Genomic DNA, 14,179 nt, shown 5'->3' with positions numbered 1-14,179 from the left:
AAATGATCCAGGTAAACAAGCACATTGTGTAACACTGCATCTGGAAAACTGTGTCAGCCTTTAACTTGTTTAACTGGCCCTCCTATGGCAGTAACACATCATTACTGCTTTCCGGTGTTTATTAATGTCATTTTTATGGTTTATTTGTAGCAAGGTTCAAATTCCATGCAAATAGATGTTTTAAAAATCTGGGGTTTCATAGCCTTCATTACTATATATTGTAACAAGAAGATTGCATTGGATATGGATGGGGCAGAGAAAGAGGCTAATGGAGCAGCACTTTGAATAGATTTGTGGTCTTACACAGGATCCCTACCTCATCAAATTCCTTGAAATCCCATAGTTACCAAAATAAACATTCCAGTCCAACCTGCCGTTTCAGACTAAAGATGCTCAGTTCTGCTGCACTAAGGATTTTTTCTGTATGCTGAAATGGTCAACACACTCTGAAGAAAATTGGTGGAGATTCATTCCCAAGCGTGGTCAAATGTCCAGGACTTCTCAGAATTAGTAGTCATCATTCCTTTAATAACAGTGTGCAAGGCAAGACTCATTCCCAAGCCACTCCTGGCCTGTTGGCCCAGACAGACTGCAGCATGCAGTAATGTGATTCTTCTGTTCCCTCTGAGGGAAAGGATGCAGAAGACTCAAGCATCCCAAATGACTAAGCACCCACCAAAAAGGAAAAATAGGTGGTTACTCATGAAACCGAGAGAGAAATCATTCACTGCATGGTAAGAAAACTGATTTCCTGAGCTCAAAATTAATATCCAAGCCCTGTGGAGAGCCAATAGGAACTCTCTGGCATTTTTTCCTTTGCTTTTATTTTCTCTTACGGAGGCTGAAATATGAATATATGCATGTCATCTTCTGCATGTAAATCAGTATAAAAAGCTCACTCCACAGATGCTCTTTTCTCTACAGGAATGTAAAATGAAGAGTTTAAAAAGGGCTATTATTTGATTTCATTTGAACCGATGTATCCTGTAAATTCTCCAAATACCTGAGAGAGGCTACTGAGCCTTTTTTTTCCCCCAGATGACTCTCAACATAAATTCAGTGGTAAGTTCTCAGTCCATATGTTGCCCATGGTCTGGTTTCACAAATAAAATCCAAGCCTCAAAGTGGCAGTACTTTATGAGAGCATTAAACAGGTGACACTTGTTACTGGTATGAACATTCATCGTTGCATCCCAAAGGGGCAGTCTTGCTGCAAAACTTGTTTCTCCTTTTATTCTTCTTATTGCAGTTAAAGGAGGGACAATGCATTTCTGGAGTTTTCTTTACAGCTACAGCAGTCTGTAGTACTGGCTCTTGGCAGTAAGTCTTAGTTGGGACAGGTAGGGGAAACCAGCTAGGCAAAATCTGCTGGGGAGGACAGCACTAATACTATAAATTGATTCCTAGGGAGCCATCTGCCTTCTATTTTCATAGCTCAGTTTGGTCAGAAGACTGAAACTATACGGGTGTTAATGTGGGATGGAGGTTCTCAATACAGTCTAGAGCAGAGCTTGAAAATTCAACAGGGAGGTTTGCTACATCCTAAAAACTTGGATAGCTGGGAATTTTGGTTTATCAGTTCTAGCCATCTATTTCAGGATGTCATCTTTTAGAGGTTTACTTCAGGTTTAAGAGCTCATTTCAGTTTCAGGACCTCAATATAGAAAAGGAGCTGATTCTAGACTAAACCCTAATACTGATAGAGGTGTATCAACATGACTGTGAGAGACATATCCTTAGACTGAAAGCTATCAAGTTTAGCAAGTGAAACTATTACATTTTGTTATTACATTTTCAGTTACAATATTCAGTTTCCCTTTTTGGGTTACCTGAGACATCGCTGAACCTGCAGATCTTCACATACCACTTTTATTGGGTCTTCAGTGCAAGAGGTGCTTTCAGCTGGCAGGGAGAAAGTGCCCTTTGACCTCATGATAGCTGAATATATGACTTAGGATCAGGTTTCTCCTATTGGTTCTCGTTAAGAAACCACATTTCTGTTCCTATCAATACTCTGTGCCTCTTCCCAGTTACCTGCCAGATCACTCAGCAGAATACTTGAGCATAGCAAGCAAGAAGGGTCTGAACACAGATGATGGAAACGGGCTGAGGATTTTCAGTCATGCCTCTCAGGCATGCTATGCTCTCCTGTTCTGAAGGCTGCATCATTCCAAAGGCAGAGATGTGCAAATGCCCATTTGCTCACGGACAAGCACAGGGGCTTCGTGGAAGCTCTGCTAGCGGGGCTGAGGTGGGGAAAGAAAAGCAGCGGGCTGTAAGGCACAGTCCTGGCTGTGAAGGCAAGATGACCTATATAGGTCCCTTTCCTCTTAGGGTGAAGTAGTGCTAGACCTCCTCCCAGATCATGCTTCATTCCATCAGCAGCCCTGCTGACTTCACTGTGACTATTCAGTCTGCTTAAAGCCTTACAGTCTGGCCCCTAATTTCTCTGCTTCTTAATTTGGGGATGGTAAGGAGACTTAGTCAAAATATCTAAAAGCCCTAGACAGTTACTACCAATTGCAACAGAAAAACTTTGCAAAAGTAGATCAAATCTGGCCCTGTTAGCCCTTGCCAGCCAATGTTTTGGCTCTGGGTATTTTTTAAGTTCCTTTCTTGTCACTCTAAATCAGATGATTCACGCTGGTAACATGTTGTATCGCTTATCCAGTAATGCAACCTAATAAAACCCTGCTTAAAACCATTTTCCTTAAAGAACCAGAAGAATTTGTTCCTTGCAGAATCAAACCTGTGTTCTTAATAAAGGCAGATTGAATAAAACAAGCCCTGTGAAGTAAAGGGACTAATTTAACAGCTCGCTGATGAAAATCTGTGGCTAGCTTCCCCCTCCCTCACCCCTTGCATGAGAACAGATGGTTTAACACAAGTTTTGAATGCAAAGTTAATTAAAAAAAAAAAATCCATTCCTCTTACAATCCTTGGGCTAAGACTTTAAAAGTTCCCTGCTAAATCGGAATGCCAATGCTCTTATTTTGAGCTCTGTAATAAGGAAACAGACTCATTAATGTTCTGCAATTATTGAAGTAGAGTGATGGTCATGGATTAGCCCTTGAATTGAGCACGGCAGGCTCCCTTGGCACTAGACATCAGAGTGGAATTTGAAAACCTCTGTTTTGTTCCATTTTCTCCACTGCTCTTAATCTGATGCTGAAGCAGGTACAGCCACCTTGATGGCAATGTCCCCAGAGGGAAGGAGAAGCCATTCAAAATGCAAGATAATTTCCCATAACAACAACAACTCACTGCATGTTGGGATTTGATTTCAATGAACCCTGCAAAAAACCCCAGATTATTTAATCTTGGGCTAGGATGTATCTATTTCCGGGATGGAAGGTAATAGTTTGTTAACAACAGCAACCTTGTATAAGACTCAGCACAGGATGTGAGAAAACTAATATTACATTTGTTCCTAGTATTGCTGCAAGCTCCTGCCCCAAAGACCTTCCAGTCTGAAAAGTCACTTGAAATAACTGGGAGGAGTTTGGGGTAAGTGAAAAGTAATTGCATGAATTAGAATCATCTTGGCTTAATGCATTTAATACTTTCACACGTGAAACATCAGAAGATCTTTAAATAACCAAGTGCACCTGGAAAAGAGTTTTGTTTCACCCCTCATTTACAACCAAAGCATCTCCCAGCCCTGTTTCTGGAGACTAACTCCAGATGAAAAGTCACCCCTAAAGACTCAGAAATATTTTCTTCTGTCATTTTCTTCATCCAGCTTTCTACCCAAAAACTGATTCAACCCAAACATCCTTAATAGCAGCTCTGAGAAATGAGAAATTCCCAGGCCTACAGAGATGTCTTCAGATTATATCCAGAGCCCAGATTTATGGTGAATTTGATAGGATCAGGTAATTCTGATCTTGTCAAGATCCTAATCACCATAGGAGCAAAGCTAGTAGTTAGTAAAGTCACCCTTCAGTCCTCGTTGAAGTGTAACTTAGAGGGAGATCTGATTAGCTACTGGGAGGCAGAGTCCGTCTGGTTACCTTATCCATTTCTGATCATATCTTTTACAAGCTCCAGCAGCAACACTCAGAAGCTGAAACAGACCCTGAGCAAATTATACATATAAACCAGAAATATTCAGTCACCAATATGTAGACTATGAATAGAACACATAACTCTGGAGCTGGGGTTGTTGTTGGGTTGTTTGGTTTTTTTAAGTCAGTCTGATTTTTGCACCACTACTTGATCATGGATTGCAAAACACCAGGAGCAATTAATTGCAGAGACAAACTCTTACCCTACTACAGCCTAATTCCTTAATAGCATCCTTGAATCAAAGAGATGTCTAAACATTATCACACACACCTGTGATTAACAGCTCCCACAATCAATTACAGATGCAAACATGCAGGAGCAGACCTGGCCCATAAAGTGAATGGGTTGAAGGTACCATATATGCGACCGAGTGAAGTTCAGTCTATATATCACCTTGTGCTGGCATTTTATGTTGCCCAAGTTTTACAGTTTATCCTGAACTGAGCAGACTAGCAAACAGCTTTAAAGAGGCTAACCATGATCTACAGATGATGGTTGCATAAATATTGTTAATAACATAATATCCCTCCAGCTCAGGCGTGGCTGATACTTTACCTGATGTTTTAATTGGCACGAGGTCTCATGGTAATCATGGTTTATTGGAACCAAAGGAAGTATTTTGACTTCCAGTCTATGTTTTTCCTTCTTCATTGTTCCTCAAGTGATTTTTCTCCATAGAGCAGTAACTGGTAGGACTTCTGATGGACTGTGGTGAAGAACAAAGTACTTACACAAAAACCCAGTGGGCATACAAAAGATGCAGTAATTAGGGCTAAGTTGGTAGCTGGAAAGCAAAATGGAGCAAAGCAGTGTAAAGCTCTTCAATAACAGGAAGGGGTAACTGGGAGTCGTCTTTTCTTTCTCTTCTTTCTCCTTCACCTGTACTCTCCCTGTTATGTACCTTCCATGTTGTTGAGACCAAAACTCAGTGACTTCCCACCGAATCCACAGAACCATCAGCCAGACTTGGCAGATCACAGTGAACCTATCAACCAACACAGGTTTACTTAAAATTTACAACAAAACCCCAAATGCTAGTTGAGTTTCACATGATCAAATGCTTAGGCAAAGAAGTTTCGCACAGCTCCAGTTACTGTGAAATACCCCTTCTCCCCGGCCAAACTGTTAGCCAACACACATGACAGAAAGGTGCTCCCAGAGAACAAGCCTTCGCTATCCTGCTCTCCCTTCCCCCAGTCACCATAACTTCTCAAGATCTGGTCTTGCATCATACAGTTGTTCTCCTAAACTGCCTCATCAGATTTGATGAACCACTAATGAATGAAAGGGATTTTCCTTGCCACTAACATTGTGGGTTTGTACGTACCTCTCTAATTCTGGGCCTTGGATTGCTAATCCCATTTTCTAAAGGGCAAATTATTCCCATAAATGTTAGCTGTGGGCTCTGCCTCATCTGTGCTGGTGTCCACTACTTCTGTATCAGGCAGAGTTGTACCTGTTGAAAATTGTGGCCAGCTTAAATACAACCCAAATGTGATGTAGTATGTTTTATCCAGCTCTGCACCTCCTCAAACATTCAAAGCTCAGGTAGAAAAAGTAAAATGTATGCAGACGCAATGTCTTCAAACAGAAGAATTCATTATTTGTAAGAAAGTCACGTAGAACTGGTGTCTGCAGAGGTTTGCTAGGTTGTTCTCCAGACAGCAGCATTAATGACTGGACACCGTAAATGAAGGGCTTTCTTTGCAACAAGTTTTCTTTTCACTGATTCATTATTATTAAGGAAACAGGTGAATCAGCTAGGATAAAGTAGTGACTCATTGTGGACCTTCACCTTTTATTAGATACCTCCTGACAGACCCTGATTGGAGCCACAAAACTGAGGTCTTCACCTGACCTTGAAACCTTCCCCCACCAGCCAGGGGTTGCTCAGAGCTCGGGTTCTTGTTTTGGCCTATGATAGAAGCTACACATAACACAGGGCAGCTGTGAAATATAGATCCCAAGCCAAAGTCTGATTTATGAAAACCTCATTCAGAGCGGTCCGTACGTAATGTTTTGGACTGGAGCCATCTTTACCCAGAACTGGCACCCAGCGCCTCTTAAAGGTTCCATAAGAATTTCGTTGAGTTTTTTTGCTTGTTTTGGTTTCTGTTTTCTCTTGCTGACTTCCCGTATTTATTCTGTCTCTGCACATCCTCGCTTTAACAGGAAATAGAAGTGGAAATGTTGAAATATCCTCAGAAAAGCTTTGTTTTGCTTTGATTGTTAAGGTATTTCAAGCTCAACAAGAAGCAAAAATATTGAAAAATTTACAAAGAAGCTTATAAGAGAAGACAAAACCCCATGTCTTCCTCAGAGGTATCCTTAGTATGAGTATGGTTTGACTCCGAGCAGCATGAAAAAATGTGGGACCTCCTAAATACTAAATGATCTATAAAATGACCAGATTTGACTGAAGGTCTGAACAAAAGCCCCAGCATATGGGTTCAGGCACAGAATAAACCCACAGTTATCACAGTCAAATCAATATCTGCACCTCCCAGAATGCAGCATCACTCTGTGCTTTGGGAAGGAAAGATGAAGAGACTAGACTCTCCACAAAACCAAAAATATCTGCTCTTAATATTGTTAGGAGGTGAGATAAATAATAAAGAAATTATGGAGTTTCAGTGTTTGGGGGCCAAGATCCTTCCTGGCCTCTAATTAGAGCCCACACACTCGTTTTTCTCCACTTACATATGGGCCATGCAGAATCTCAGTTCTCCACAGGGGAATACACAGCATTAGTGCACCTCCCATTCGGGGTACTTATGCTATAAAGTCAGTTTTCTGCCAAGGGTCTGTGATTCACACATCCTAAAGAGACTGAGTAGCATGCAGGCTGCTTCCAAGGCAGAGCAGGGTGCCTGGTTCTTCTTGTGGGACAATATTGGTCTCCATGACTGAGAAGGACAAGATTTTGAGTTTAAGTAACTTGAAAAATGTTTCCTTTCCCTCACCAGCATACCCCCAGACATGATATGTGATCTCTGAGAATGCTAGTGCTTGCTTAATTTTGTGTACTGGAAGGCAAAAGGGGGCATCTCTTTCTTGGCATATACAACGGATTTGACTGGCTTGTCCCAAAAGCCCTATCTGCCAGCTGAGCATCTCCATTCAGAGAAAGACGGGTGGAGTTTCCATGAGTCTGAAAATGGGATTGAAAACAAAAATGACCGCAGAATTCTGCTTGTGTGAATTAGCTCTTGCACTTTTAGAGTGCTGCCTTATATAGGCAAGACCATGATGTTTGAAAAAACAGTCCTAAATTTTGGCTTTCTGTGTATATGTGCACGCAAGCTTAAAGCTCTGCTACAAATGCACTTTAATGGTTGACCCCTACTTTAACCCTTCCTAGAAAGTTAGTAATTTTGCTACGGCACATGGACTGTACGATAGCATCAGTACAAAAGCTTTGTTTCATCTTAAAGAAAGCTTGTGTTGTAAGCAATGATCAAAAGGAACCAGGAACAAGTGAGAGTAGCTGTATGGAAAACATTCGCGATGCTCTTTGGTGTGTTCGCTTCCCTAAGCCCCTAGAGTTTTGCTATCACGGTTGGCCTGTAATTTTCAGACACTTGGAAATGATGATGAATCATAACATTTTCTAGATCTCAGAGGAAAAAAAAACACAATAAGAGCCTACAGTAGCATTTCCTGATTAAATACGTGTTTGCAACACAACATGAAGTGCTGGGTTTAATGAACAGATGCAATTTACTTATCTTTTGAATGGATCACTTTAAATGCTTGTTGGAAAGTACCTTTCACCAAACTGCCCATTAGAAGTGAACTACAAAGTAAATGGATTGTATATGGGAAGCATTTCTTATCTCTGTGAGTACAATACATCGCCCGCAGAGGCTTTTCTTTTTTTGTAAGTAGAGGATATTTAATGATGCCTTTTAAAATTCTGATAAAACTAACATGTTTTATTTTCTCCCTGCTACAAGAAGATTGACACTTTAAACAATGGCAATCTGATGGGTACAGGCACAGATGTACAAATTAGATGCTTAAAATAATAGGTGAGATTTCCAATTAAGTATCTCATCCTGCTCCACTCTTTTACTATAAGACAATTAACGTTACATATTATGGGACAACTGGAAAAGAGTGTGTTCACTTATACCCGGCATGCCAGATTAGCCTCTGCTACTCTCAAGGGAATAAACTGAGTATTTGAAGATTTGGTGGCTTGCCTTTGCTTTTTGGGAGAGGAAGGGCAGGATCTGGATCATATTTATTAAGGTTTGCTCTTGCTGAGCACAGCACAGGCAGTCAGTATTTAGTTAGAAATGGATTGTGACAGTCCATTTTTTATTGGTATTTTGCCGTCATGAAATATTCTAATGTGCTGTTTCCCTTTCAGCTCACTACGGTCATGGCTCTAACGTCACTGGTGGTAACTGGTGAGGGGGCTGATCTACCTTTGGAGACTGCAAAGGTCATCTCCATATCCACCGCACAGGGAGCCCACAGTTCCCACACCGCTGGAAGTTGGTTTGATGTAAGGCATGGCTCAGGAGGAGATTTCTGGGCAGAAGTCTGAAGCACAGTAAATGCCTAGCCAACAGAGTCTGCAAAAAATAACCACCGGGGTTTTACTGGGCAGTTCTGAGTTCCCACCTCAGAACTGTCTGCTCACACACATTTCTCCCAAGGTCCTTTCTGAATATGGTAAGGGTGTTATCAAAGCTACTGCATCGCTGTCATCACACCACTAAATGAAAAACAACAGTTTTTTTCATGTGCTTTATGTCTTTAATTTGAGCTATTAGTTTCAGGCTTCCTGACTGCCCCAAATGGAGGTGTATGCATTTGGCTCTGTAGTCAGCACAAATAAAACAAATAAAGAAAAGCAAATGTTCTGATCTACCCAATTACTTCTACAAAGCCGTTAGGGCTGCCACCATTAAAATATCATACTCAAGCATTAGTCTGGCATTGTCTTTGTGATGGCACCAGGAGCAGACACATGCGTCAGACAAGAACATCCTTTCCTCCCTGCACATTCTTTTCAAGCAATAGCTATTATCCCAGTGACTCATGGACAGGTAAACCGCCATCACCAGCTCAAGGAACAGAGCAACAATATCTGTTGTTAGGCTTGGCAGGATCCATTAAGCTCAAAGTGTTTTGTCCTATTTACTGATGGCAGCCAAGTTCAATTAAGTTTCATTTGACATCTCTTTGGATGCTTGTCCAAACTTTATATGACCCTCCTAGCACTGTAAATCTCACAGAAGCGGTTTTCTTCATGATTTTTTTGTTACAATTTTAGTTCTGAATGGGGCTGGATGTAAGGGTGAGCACAACCTTCCACTTCACATGCTGGCACTCCTGCTTCTAGAAGCTTTAAAACAAGCAAGAAGAGGGAAAACACTGGACAACTTCGAGAAGAGGCAGGAAAACATGCGTTTTATTTCATGTTTTGGGCAAAAGATCATTTGGGGGGCAAAGGGAATGGCTGTCTTATTTTATCTGAGCTGACTTCTCATCTGCTACTTGAGCCTCTCTAGTTTTTCTCCTCACTAGGAAACAGCTTGGCTATGGCCATTGCCTGACTGGTGAAGTCAGGGTCAATTTTTTCCATCTGGACTGCATTAAGAGTCTTCCATTTGCTCATCTCCCTTCCCCCAAACCACGCCTGCTCCTCCCCGGCCTCCCTTCTAATGCTGATGTGCTGCCAGGCATGTTCCGTTTCACCCACAGCCAAAAGGCAGCTCCAGTAGGATCTCATTAATTTACACTAATGATGGGGAATTTGGCAAATTAGTGAACTGACTTGATCCTGCCATTATTAATAGCTTTGCCATTGACTTCAGGCAGAACCGGATTGAGTCCTTGAATTGATAGCTCTCCTCGGACACCAGCAAGAGATTATCTTTTATGAAATAGACTGATTTTTGTTTGGATTATTAGAGTTTAGTGTTATGCTGGTGCATACTGCTGCAAAAGGAATGGACTCTAATTAACATGATGGCTCACAACAGCTTTTCAGCTATTAAATCTCTGTAGAAAAGAAATGAAAGCAAAAAGATGAGGTTTTCTTCCCAGCTAGCAGAATGCAGGAACTTGCACACTGAGAGTCACTGTCTGTCTGTTTGGCCATCAAAAGGTTTAGCCCAGCAAGGATTTAACTGGTGGGACTCTGCCAGAGATTTCCATGTGACTGGGGTGAATTCCTTATTCTTTTTGTGCTTAAGCTGCCTTCTGGAAAAAGAAGATATTATTTCCTTTCTGCTGCACTTATCTATGTTGCTTGGCTGATGATATCTTAAAATCTAGTCTAAAAGAACTCTGTTTGGTATATGAGGATGCTCTCTGAGCAATAACAAAGAGAAACCAGTGATCCACTGGTCATTTTTATCATCTCTTCTCAGCTGTAACAGGTTATGTCTTAGCTTCCAGTCCAACCACAAAACAGTCACATAGGTCCAGGAAATGTCTGATGTTACTGAGCCGGGACAAGCTTAGCAGCCCCCAGTGACTCTTAAGCTCTCGTGACACTGCAAAGAGGCAAGCTCAGTCGCGTCAGTTGAAGGTCTGTAAGAGTAAAAATTACTTTGCATTTCTCAAAGTTAAGGCATTCTAATTTACAAAGAGCAAAGCAAATATACGCACAGGCCTATTCTCTTAAAAGCACCAAAGGAGACAACTGGATTCTCCCTTTGGTGCTTTCCTTCCTAGAGGCAATGCATAATCAACTTTTGGTCTTCTCAACAGTTTAAGATAATAAGCCAGACCACGAACTGGAGCAGCTGAAGCACAGACACATGTTACCTTCTGCCAACTTTTGGGAGTGGGGCGAGGCAGACAGCTGGAGGCAGTAACGTCCTAAATCACCTCCATCGCACAGAGACTGGGTGCTATCAAGGGAGAAGCAAGGGTAGGGTGAGACTAAGACTACAGTGGAAATAAATCCTGTGTTTCTACCTCTCTCCAGTAATGGACTTCCTTATTTCCTAGGCTTGAGCAAGTCAGTGGGAATTGGAGCTGGAATCCACCTTGCTGTTATTCCAGCCACACAAGATGGGAAAGAACCAGCTGGTCCCTCAAACAGGCTATCAATAAATAAAATGCCCTGAGCTTGGAGGAATACAAGCCTTATTCCTCCTGGCTTTATTCCAGGAGCAGCAAGGAGGTGGGGATCCTGGCCTGTCCTACAGATCAGAAAGCTAACTTCCAGCTCCCAGAAGTAAATTGCATCTGTTAAAGACAGTGGATTGGGATTTCTAAGCAGACTTTTTTCCTCTGTGGCAACATCATCATTGGTGCCTCCCAGTAGCTGCTCTTCTTTATCTTCTTGCTGTTCTGGACACAAAAATGCTTGCTGGGAAATAACCTTATAGATAGTTTCTTATCGAGGGACTTGGACATAATGGTGGATAAAAAGCTGGACATGAGCCGGCAATGTGCCCTGGCAGCCCAGAAGGCCAACCGTACTCTGGGCTGCATCAGGAGGAGCGTGGCCAGCAGGTCGAGGGAGGTAATTCTGCCCCTCTACTCAGCTCTGGTGAGACCTCACCTAGAGTACTGCGTCCAGCTCTGGAGCCCTCAGCACAAGAAGGACATGGAAGTGTTGGAGCGGGTCCAGAAGAGGGCTACTAAAATGATCCGAGGGCTGGAGCACCTCTCCTATGAGGACAGGCTGAGAGAGTTGGGCTTGTTCAGTCTAGAGAAAAGAAGGCTGCGGGGAGACCTGATTGCGGCCTTTCAGTACCTAAAGGGGGCCTATAGGAAAGAGGGGGAAAACCTTTTTAGTAGGGCCAGCTGCGTTAGGACAAGGGGTAATGGTTTTAAACTAAATCGGGGTAGGTTTAGGCTAGATATAAGGAAAAAATTCTTTACAATGAGGGTGGTAAACCACTGGAACAGGTTGCCCAGAGAGGTAGTGGAGGCCCCATCCCTGGAAACATTCAAGGCCAGGTTGGATGGGGCTCTGAGCAACCTGATCTAGTTGGCGGTGTCCCTGCTGACTGCAGGGGGGTTGGACTCGATGACCTCTAGTGGTCCCTTCCAACCCAAAACATTCTATGATTCTATGATAGTTTCTTATCTCCTACAACAAACATAATCTTTCAGTCGAAGAGCATACTACATAAAACCAGCACTCTGCAGATATCATACTCTCACAGTGCCCTGTTTAAGACCAAGACTAGAGGAAGGACTGGGCCTTACTTCATCACATGTAAGCACGTGTGAAGTCCAGGTTAGAATGTACTGATTCTAGTATGTTCATGATTTTTGTTTGTGTGGCTTAGAGGACAGAAATTAGGTATTGAATAAATAGACTACTTTGGGTATTTAGGGGAATTTTTGTGGCTTAAATTCATTGGTGGTTCCACTTCATGCTGTGTGATTTGATCTTTGGCCTTTGCTGCTACTTCACAAACTGGTTCCCACTCCAATTTCTATATGTCCCAGTGAGGCCAGCCCTTGGCTGGCTCCATGTGGCATTTCCGTCTATGTCTTCCCATGCATTGCTCTGCATTTGTAATGTTTTTAGATTATTCCAGTCTTGCACACAACAGACTTTCATGGCATTCCCTGTTTTCATTCCTTCTTCTTCCCTTCCCCCCCCCTCACCTCAAAGAGCAAAAAGTCTTAAAAGAAGAGAAATGGTCAGATCTGGAAAAAAAAAAAAAGGAAATCTGCCAGAAGGGATTAGCTGGAGTATGTGTAGGCAGCTGTGTGCTCTGGAAGGAATCTGGTCATATTTGTTTTCCCTTGTTCTATTTTTCCTAAGTTTTCCTTTAGTTTATCCCCAATTTGGCTGCGTCTGTTGCTAAAGTTAGATGCCATTCAATGAGATTCTTCAAATCTTAAACTTCTGTGGGTGGTGAAATACTTGCTAGCTTGACTGCCTTTCTTAGGCTTCAGAGTTAACAATCCAATGACATAGAGTAAAATAACTCTCTCTCCTCGAGGAACTGTAAGTCCTGGTTTTTCTACAGGCTCAGAAAATCTTTTGCATCTTGTTTACTTTATATTAATTTTCAGAACTGTCAGAGCTGGGAGTATTTTCAATGACAACAGAAACATTTCTGCTTTTATTTTTATAAATGACAGCTCAGGTTCTGAGACAGCCATGAGCTGGCAACCTGGCTAGCTGAGCGATTCCAAACTGGCCCAGTTTGACTTGGCATCAGCAAGGAGGAAGTGTCTCATTCTGCGCTCGGCTTGCCAGAGAAGGTCTCATTGCTTTTGTAGCAGTGTAGAATGACTGGCTGCTGCCCTTTGCTGCAGAGTTATGAATCGTGCTCTCTCTGGACTAGGAAGTCAAATGTCTCCCATGAATGGATCTATTTGCCTGTCTACGGTACCACCCACCTTCCTACTGGCATCATCTGCCTAAACCCAGAAGCGTGGCAGCACATACCGACCTCAAAAGCAAGCACCATGTAGCATCCGGCTGAGTATAATTGTATCAAACGTGAACTAATAGAACAGCTTTTCAGGCTAGACTGAGAACGCAAGAAGCAAAGATGCCTTCTTAACAAGCAAAGCTATCAGCTCGAGTTTCATTGTCTAAATAATACTGCTTGTTTGTTCCTTGATCTATTTTACTTTCTAAAAAAATGTCAAGAGCCTGCTCTGAGGCTCATCAAAGTAGCTGGGAGAATTTTCATTCTTTCTCCTCTCCTTGCTACTTGACAGGATTTGGATCAGTCTGTTAAAAACATAATGTGGCTTTCCACATGACTCTGAAAGAGATAACGCAGACAACGATGAGGGCAAAGCCTCTGTTGTACAAACTCACGGACCACTCACCTCCCAACCTCCTGGGCCACCACCAAGCCTCAGGCTTCCTCCAAGGCAGCCCAGGGAGGTGTTTATGCAGTTTGCTGCCCTGGATGATGCTGTTAACCACAGTATGGGAACTGTCCCAGAAGACTCTGCCAATGCCTAGATCTGCCCTTTGATGTTCTGCTGCTCTCCAAGTCAAAGGGCAGTTTGGTCCAGAAAGTGGCAAAGATGAATACAACCAATAAGTATTTCCTCAAGCAGCAAAATAGTTGAAGCCTACGTTTTGGTAATTGTGCCTCATATCTGCTGGCTCTAGTAGCCAAGGTAGGAGCTGCTGGGATATCTGTAATGCTGT

Source organism: Egretta garzetta, unplaced genomic scaffold (genome assembly GCF_000687185.1).
Source record: "Egretta garzetta isolate BGI_Z169 unplaced genomic scaffold, ASM68718v1 scaffold209, whole genome shotgun sequence".
Classification (NCBI taxonomy): domain Eukaryota; kingdom Metazoa; phylum Chordata; class Aves; order Pelecaniformes; family Ardeidae; genus Egretta; species Egretta garzetta.
Note: the sequence above shows the minus strand (reverse complement) of the source record.